Source organism: Myxine glutinosa, chromosome 1 (genome assembly GCF_964187855.1).
Source record: "Myxine glutinosa chromosome 1, kmMyxGlut1.1, whole genome shotgun sequence".
NCBI lineage: Eukaryota > Metazoa > Chordata > Myxini > Myxiniformes > Myxinidae > Myxine > Myxine glutinosa.
The window spans coordinates 90,388,015-90,396,281 of NC_136261.1; the positions used below are offsets into that span (position 1 = coordinate 90,388,015).

Consider the following 8,267-nt stretch of genomic DNA (forward strand, 5'->3'; position numbering starts at 1 on the left):
AGAATAGGCCCTACTTGCCACCGATTTTCCAGCCGCTCTAGCCTCGATCCAGTTTGCTAAGCATTGGTTGATTATATTGGGCGAGTTAACATGGGGCAGGCCGAGGAAGGTCGGGGCAGAGTCGAGGGTGGAGCGGCAGAAGCGATGACGGTAAGCACGAGCCGCCAATCAGAGCTCGGAGGTGGTGACGGCGGCGTGGCGTCACAGGGCGTGGTGAGAAGGTTCGAGTGAGTTCCAGAAGGTTCGGGGGTGTAGCTATAAAACCGGCTGCGCGAAAGCCCTCAAACGACTCGCAGAGGAACGCAGGACTTGCATCGGAGGGCTAAGAGGACTCGCAGAGGAACGCGGAACTTACAGTAGAGGACTTACAGCGAAGGACTGCAGCAAAGAGAGAGGACTTGCTGCGAGAGAGAAAGATAAAGGACTAGCGCGGGAAAGCCGAGAGCAAAGGAGAACTCGCCGCAGTTGATGAACTTGATTAACTTCACGCACTTGCACGAGAGCGGTACAGGTATGCGGGCGCAGCCCGACGCGCTTGGACTGAATACCGCACATTTGAGACGCACGAGTGAGAACGGCTGAGTAACCGCCAGCCGCGCTAAAGTCCGCCCTTTGCCGTTCCGCCCCCTCATCTGCTTGTTCGGGAGACACGCTACGAGTCCCTGCCTTCGCCTGCCACCATCTTCGCGGGACGTGCCGGGGACCGTGGAGAGCCGGACGGCGGCCGTCTCTGCACGACGACGTGGACGCGTTGGGGAGCATCTACCCATCTGCAATTCCCCGTGTGAGTGTGAGACGGGCCCGTTGTCCAAGGGATAAGTTACGACTGCTTAAGGTTGCTCTGTGTCTCTTCGTCCTTGAACTTGTATATACGTGTGGGAAATAATTAAACCATTTGTTCTTCCTTTCTTCCTGATTCGACCGTTTCTGTGGTTTCTTCGATTGGCTAAGCGTGGTATGGGTAGAACCGCTCTAATCGGGTTCCAATATCTAAGTAACTGCGCGGACCACGTGTATGCAATCCGCTCGGCGTACTCAAAACCACACGTGGTTCGTGCGAGGCTTGTTTCCTCGCTCCCAGGGCAGCGCGGGGAATTAGGTACGAGCCAGGAGTGGTCCCGAAACCCTAATCCGCGTGTGTCCGAGAGGGACGTCTCAAGTCTCGGTTCCGCCAGGCCCAGCAAAGACAAGGGGATTAATCCCCCCTTGATAAGGGGGAAGAAGGCCGGCGTAGAGAACCGTAACAATTGGTAGTCAGGAGTTGGGATTTGGAACCTGGGACAAAAAATTTTAGACAAAATTTTGGACACCAATTTTACATATTGGCAGTAACAATTGGTGTCGGGAGTGGGATTTGGAACCATACTAAAAATTTTTGGACGAATTCGGCCCAAAATCATGAGCGACCGAAATTTAGTTTTTTAAATCAAAATTTTAAATTCGTGCCATGGCTAGCCAAGACGGTCGAATGCCAGTGGGGGTAGAAGAGGAAGAATTAATGACCCAGGGCCCACGGGAAGAATTGGGAGAAGAGGAGGACATTGATGAGGGGCCGGCAGCCGGGGTAGAAAATGGCGGCGCCTCGCACGTGACGGCGAGAGCCGAGCCCGCGGTGCCAATGGATATGGGCCTATTTATGACACACATGATGGCCTTTGTGGCCAAAACGGAGGATGGACTGAAAGAATGTAGGTATGTTGTAGAAATTGTAGAAATGTGTGTTCATTTGTAGAAAGAATGCCATGAGTGTGTTCGGCGGTTATATCTGCAAAAGGTGGCGACATTGCAGAGTCAAAATTTTAAATTAAATTTTGTTAAACAAAATGATTCTATGATTTCTTTTTTTATCTCCAATTGTTTATTTGTTCTATGCTTAATTTCAGAGTACATTGAGACATTAAACTGCGTAAATTTCAATAAAAACTAGAAAAATTGAGGTGCTCTAAAACTTTTGACCAGTAGTGTACATACACATACAGTATACATACATACATACTGCATATACATACACATGCAGTATACGTACATACACATACAGTAGGCTATACATACATACATACATATTGTATATACACATACTGCAAACATAACATACACTCATACAGTGTACATACTTACATACATACATACATAAGCCAGACATACAGTATACACACATACACTTGAATTCCCAAATCAGTGTGTGTGTGTGTGTGTGTGTGTGTGTGTGTGTGTGTGTGTGTGTGTGTGTGTGTGTGTGTGTGTGTGTACACGGAAGCAGTATATAAACAATAACTACGTGTTTTTTTTTCCTATCCCCTTTTGTGTGTTTGACTCTATTTTACATCCTCCTCACAGAGAGACGTGCAATATGTTCGTGAATTACACAATGCTGTCCTTTGAGATTAGATCCGTCAGCGAAGCGAGTGAAGGCATGACTGCTGGGGGTCGTTCTGAACACAAAAGCTTCATGTCGACACAATCTCAGGTCATGACGGGTGATGGTGAATGGACTCGGTCGTAGCTTTTATCACAAAGCTGAACAAAGCAACTTCCACGATGGAAGCTTTACTCTCTCACCAATGTCCCTGTTAGACTATCTTTTGATAGCAAAGTCCTACAAGTAATAACTAATATGCGAATCGAATACATTCCATCATTCAACCTCGCAAACAAAAACCCAAATAAACTCGCTCATCTCAACTTTCTAACATCACAATGAATGCCTGTTTACACGAGTTATGGAACTCATAATGATTTCTGGGGGGGGAAAAATGCAAATAAATATTCAATAAACTACAGCAAGACCTCAATGAGCATTAATTTATAAATTGATGTTTCGATAAACGGAACATTACCTTCGAAATGGCTCAAGGCAACCAAGTCTAAAGAGCACACTTGCGTAGGCCGCGTCGCATCTTATCACGTGATCCGAACGTTTCACAATACCCCATCTTTCCTTCAGCCGTCTTGCAATGAATCGTTTACCTGCGACTAAAAAGCAAATGTTTGAATATACGTATATATATATATAACACTCAGAAAAATGTTTTGGAGAATTGCATTTGTGATTTTAAGAATTATCCATTTTGTAAGTTTCAGGGAAATTAAACGGAAAAGATGAGGTGGAGGAACAACGGTAAAGCTAGAATGTTATTCAATAATACACTTTAGAAGAACAAACGGCAACAATTCGCTGATTTCGCTCGCGACTTCGTGCAAGTAAATAGTCTTCAAGGACCAGCAAGAGACCATTTGGGCCATCATGTGCTTTATCAACAATCCCCGAAATTAATCTGTTTATTTTGACGATAAATACCCGCTCCTTACGAGAGCGGTTAAGGGCTAAGGCTGCGGTGGGGATCATATGTATGTATGTTGCCTTCATTACACATTTTCTCACTCGCTTTGCCTTTGATGCGTTACACTCGGACATGTTATTATCCTTCTTCTTCTTATTATTATTTTTAATGCAATTATTATTAATATTATTATTATTTCGTCATTATCCTTATCACTTATGCCATTATCATCGGGCGCAATTGTTTAATTTGTGGTTAGATTACATTTTACTTCCGGTATGTGTACAGACCAGCGACCCTACGCCTATACACCGCCAATGTTTAAATATACAGGGTGAGTAATAAGTCCCAAGGACACGGTTTTAGCTGCTTATACAATCTATCTATAATTCCACTAATCTCTGTGTGTATGTTTGTTTGTACGTTTGTTTGTTTGTTTGTATGTCTGTGACCGCTGTTTCTCGACAACTACCGGTCCGATATACTTGAAACTTGCCAGGTATATTGCTGGGGACCCGAGGATGTGCCTTTTCAAGGTTTTAAATTAATCGCAGAAGTAGTTACCGAGCTATGTCCAAAAAACGATTCAACCAATCAGAGAGCAGCGAGCTATCACGTGTGCCGAACGTGGCGAACACACTCTGCCTCGGATGGCACATTTGAGAGCATATTCATTTATTTCCCGTCGGCAAACTATGTTGCCGTTAAACTATGTTTTAAAACTAATTATAAAACTAATTAAAACTAATTTGCGATTCATCGTAACTGCGATTTGCGAACTTCCGGACAGTGAGGACTGCACTTCCGGCATCCAATCACAGAACGCGTTGTTGCGTTGTTGTTGCGTGTTTTTCCTTTTCATTTTTTTCATTGAATTGATTGATTCCTTGCGCTTAAATTGCAAACAGCCAAAATACGTTGGCGCTAATTGAATAATTGGGCATTAACCCTAAATGGCGAATAATCGTAACTGCGACATGCGAACTTCCGGACAGTGAGGACTTCACTTCCGGCCTTACGAAAGTGCCGACTTACTGTCTCGATTGTATCTTCCCACTGTCTTATTGTTATATCTATCTATTCTATCTATCTATTCTATTCTATTATCTATTCTATTATCTATTATACAATGCCCCAATCGAGTCGTCGTTTACGCGAACGAAGGAACGAAGCTGCACGGCGTGCACGCGCAATGGAATCTGACGAAGAACGAGCTGCTCGCCTGACACGCGACGTTACGCGCGTGACAAGTCGTCGTGCAGCTGATACGGATGAAGAACGGACTGCTCGCTTGGCAGACAACACTCGACGCATAACAAGTGGTCGTGCAGAAGAAACGGATGAAGAACGGACTGCTCGCGTGGCAGACAACACTCGACGCATAACAAGTCGTCGTGCAGAAGAAACGGATGAAGAACGGACTGCTCGCGTGGCAGACAACACTCGACGCATAACAAGTCGTCGTGCAGAAGAAACGGATGAAGAACAGACTGCTCGCGTGGCAGACAACACTCGACGCATAACAAGTCGTCGTGCAGAAGAAACGGATGAAGAACGGACTGCTCGCGTGGCAGACAACACTCGACGCATAACAAGTCGTCGTGCAGAAGAAACGGATGAAGAACGGACTGCTCGCGTGGCAGACAACACTCGACGCATAACAAGTCGTCGTGCAGAAGAAACGGATGAAGAACGGACTGCTCGCGTGGCAGACAACACTCGACGCATAACAAGTCGTCGTGCACAAGAAACGGATGAAGAACGGACTGCTCGCGTGGCAGACAACACTCGACGCATAACAAGTCGTCGTGCAGAAGAAACGGATGAAGAACGGACTGCTCGCTTGGCAGACAACACTCGACGCATAACAAGTCGTCGTGCAGAAGAAACGGATGAGGTACGGACTGCTCGCTTGGCAGACAACACTGGACGTGAGACAAGGCGTCGTGCAGAAGAAATCCCTCACCAGCGAGAAGACCGGCAAGTAAGGGATGCCCTGCGCCATCAGGATGTACACCGTGTGAGACTAGAGCAGGCTCGCCATGACAATCGCAACCTTGCTCGATACGATGATACCGATTTCTTCCGAGAGGTACTTCATGGTGAGTACAGGCACGCGCTGAGCAGGACCTCAATATTTCAATGCACTAAATGCTCGCATTGTGCTGCTTTGGTGTGGAATGAGGAGAGAAGAGGATTTTGCTGCAACCACGGCAAGGTCGATCTTATGCATGATCCTACGAATCCAAAACCCGGTTCAATTCCATCACATCCTCCAGATGCTATTAAAAACCTTTTCCTTAACCAGGCCTTTGTGAAGCACGCGAAACAGTACAACAACGCGCTGGCAATGGCAAGTATCGGTGTCCGAGAGATACGTATGCCTGGCTTCAATCCTGGAGTGCGCATACAAGGTAAGGTTTACCATTACATTGGTGCTCCTCTTGCCGATCTGGGTTGTACCCCACGCTTTGCTCAGATCTACTTTCACGATCCAGCCCATGAGCTGGATTATCGTCGTGCCCACACCTCGAACAGTGGCCTGAATGAGCAGTTTTTGCTAAGAGCACAACAGGCCATTCATGAGTGCAACCCATACGTCCAGCAATTCAAATCAGCCATTGAGTATGTGGTTCATAATGATAGCGCCAATGAACTGAATATTGTGTTAACAGGTCGCACGCGGCGCCGAGACCTTCATCATGGTACCGTCAACCTTCCCTCCCCAGACAGCGATGTGGCTGTCATTGCTCCAGGGGCAATGACAACTGAGCCTGCTTTGCCATGACTGTGAATAAATCCCAAGGACAGTCGCTACACCATGTTGGGATCTTCTGCACACGAGACTTCTTCAGCCATGGTCAGTTCTACGTGGCGGCCAGTAGGGTTGGCAGATCCAGCAGCCTCCGCATTCTTGCCCTGGACGAGGAAACAAAGAAGAAGCGCCGTTTCCTCAGCAACGTTGTTTATGAAGAGGTGCTAACGAGATAACGGTGTGTACAATGTACATGTAGACAATTTTTATTATTATTTATTTATTGAAGAAAAATTGTTTCGAAACGAATTCATCAAAAAAAGTGCACAACTTCTTTTGCCAGTCGTACACCATGTGAGGATCTCCTGGAGAAGTGCCGTTTCCTCAGCAATGTTGTTTATGAAGAGCTGCTAACGACATACAGGTGTGTACATGTGGACAATTCTTATTATTTATTTATTGATTGAAGAAAAATTGTTACGAAAAGATTTCATCAAAATAAGTGCACAACTTCTTTTGCCAGTCGTACACCATGTGAGGATCTCCTGGAGAAGTGCCGTTTCCTCAGCAATGTTGTTTATGAAGAGCTGCTAACGACATACAGGTGTGTACATGTGGACAATTCTTATTATTTATTTATTGATTGAAGAAAAATTGTTACGAAAAGATTTCATCAAAATAAGTGCACAACTTCTTTTGGCAGTCGCTACACCATGTTGGGATCTTCTGCCCAAGAGACTTCTTCAGCCATTGCCAGTTCTACGTGGCGACCTGTAGGGTTGGCAGATCCAGCAGCCTCCGCATTCTTGCCCAGGACGAGGAAACAAAGAAGAAGCGCCGTTTCCTCTGCAATGTTGTTTATGAAGTGGTGCTAACGACATAAAGGTGTGTACAATGTACATGTAGACTCTTTTTATTATTCTTTGTTTGGGAGGGAGATGGGAGGGTGATGGGGCAAGGTGATGGGGCAGGGTGATGGGGCAGGGTGATGGGAGGGTGATGGCAGGGTGATGGGGGGGTGATGGCAGGGTGATGGCAGAGGGTGATGGCAGAGGGTGATGGGAGAGTGATGGGAGGGTGATGGGGGGGAGATGGGAGGGTGATGGGGCAGGGTGATGGGGCAGGGTGATGGCAGGGTGATGGGAGGGTGATGGCAGGGTGATGGGACGGTGATGGCAGAGGGTGATGGCAGAGGGTGATTGCAGAGGGTGATGGCAGAGGGTGATGGCAGAGGGTGATGGCAGAGGGTGGTGGGAGGGAGATGGCAGGGTGATGGGAGGGTGATGGGAGGGTGATGGGGGGGAGATGGGAGGGTGATGGGGCAGGGTGATGGGGCAGGGTGATGGCAGGGTGATGGCAGGGTGATGGGAGGGTGATGGCAGGGTGATGGAAGGGTGATGGCAGAGGGTGATGGCAGAGGGTGATGGCAGAGGGTGATGGCAGAGGGTGATGGCAGGGTGATGGGAGGGTTATGGCAGAGGGTGATGGCAGAGGGTGGTGGGAGGGAGATGGCAGGGTGATGGGAGGGTGATGTGAGGGTGATGGGGGGGAGATGGGAGGGTGATGGGGCAGGGTGATGGGGCAGGGTGATGGGAGGGTGATGGCAGGGTGATGGGAGGGTGATGTGAGGGTGATGGGAGGGTGATGGCAGGGAATTAACATTAACGAATAAAATTTGTAATGTAATAATTTGTAATAATTTGTAGTAATATAATAATAATAACGAATTCTGCTCTGTTTCAATTCTGTTTCAATTTGCTGATATGCTTTGCAAACCTTTTTTTTTTTTAACTATTTTAAAACTAAAACAATTCGAACATGGAATACATACTGACACTGCACTTTCAGGTCTCCTACAAATCCTACCCTGTCGCCTCACCGTGGCGTAGGAGTGGCAATGGTCAATGGCATCGAATGTCATGGCTAGCAAAGACAGGGAGGTACACTTGATTTAAATTTGGAATTTTTTTTTTTTTTTTTTTTTGGCCCCGGAACGGGCACCCACGTACGGGCACGTCCTAGTATTTGTTAATACCATCTACCACGGTATCGGTAAGCCATAAGCTCTAGGAGTAATAAAATATTATAGTAATACAACAATTACAATACCTCCTCAGACATCGAGTGCATCCGTATGTGACCGGGAGAAATTACATATGAGACCCAATATATAAGTTACTAGCAGAAGTACCCGGCGTTGCTGGGTGGGGGAGGAGGGGGAGGGGGAGGGG

At 46.9% G+C, this 8,267-nt stretch overlaps 1 protein-coding gene across 11 annotated transcripts in view; it reads right to left on the reverse strand.

The window, feature by feature from the left end:
* KANSL3 (KAT8 regulatory NSL complex subunit 3) overlaps positions 1-2,971 on the reverse strand; it is an 89,271-nt gene extending 86,300 nt beyond the window's left edge. For 7 of the 11 annotated variants that reach the window (XM_078774270.1, XM_078774295.1, XM_078774282.1 and 4 more), the window contains exon 1: positions 2,838-2,965. The gene's annotated coding sequence lies outside the window, so the exon portion shown is untranslated. Of the gene's footprint in view, positions 1-2,837 lie in introns of all 11 variants that reach the window. The other 4 variants (XM_078774264.1, XM_078774294.1, XM_078774287.1 and 1 more) reach the window with 3 other exon arrangements.
* Positions 2,972-8,267: the final 5,296 nt, after the last annotated feature.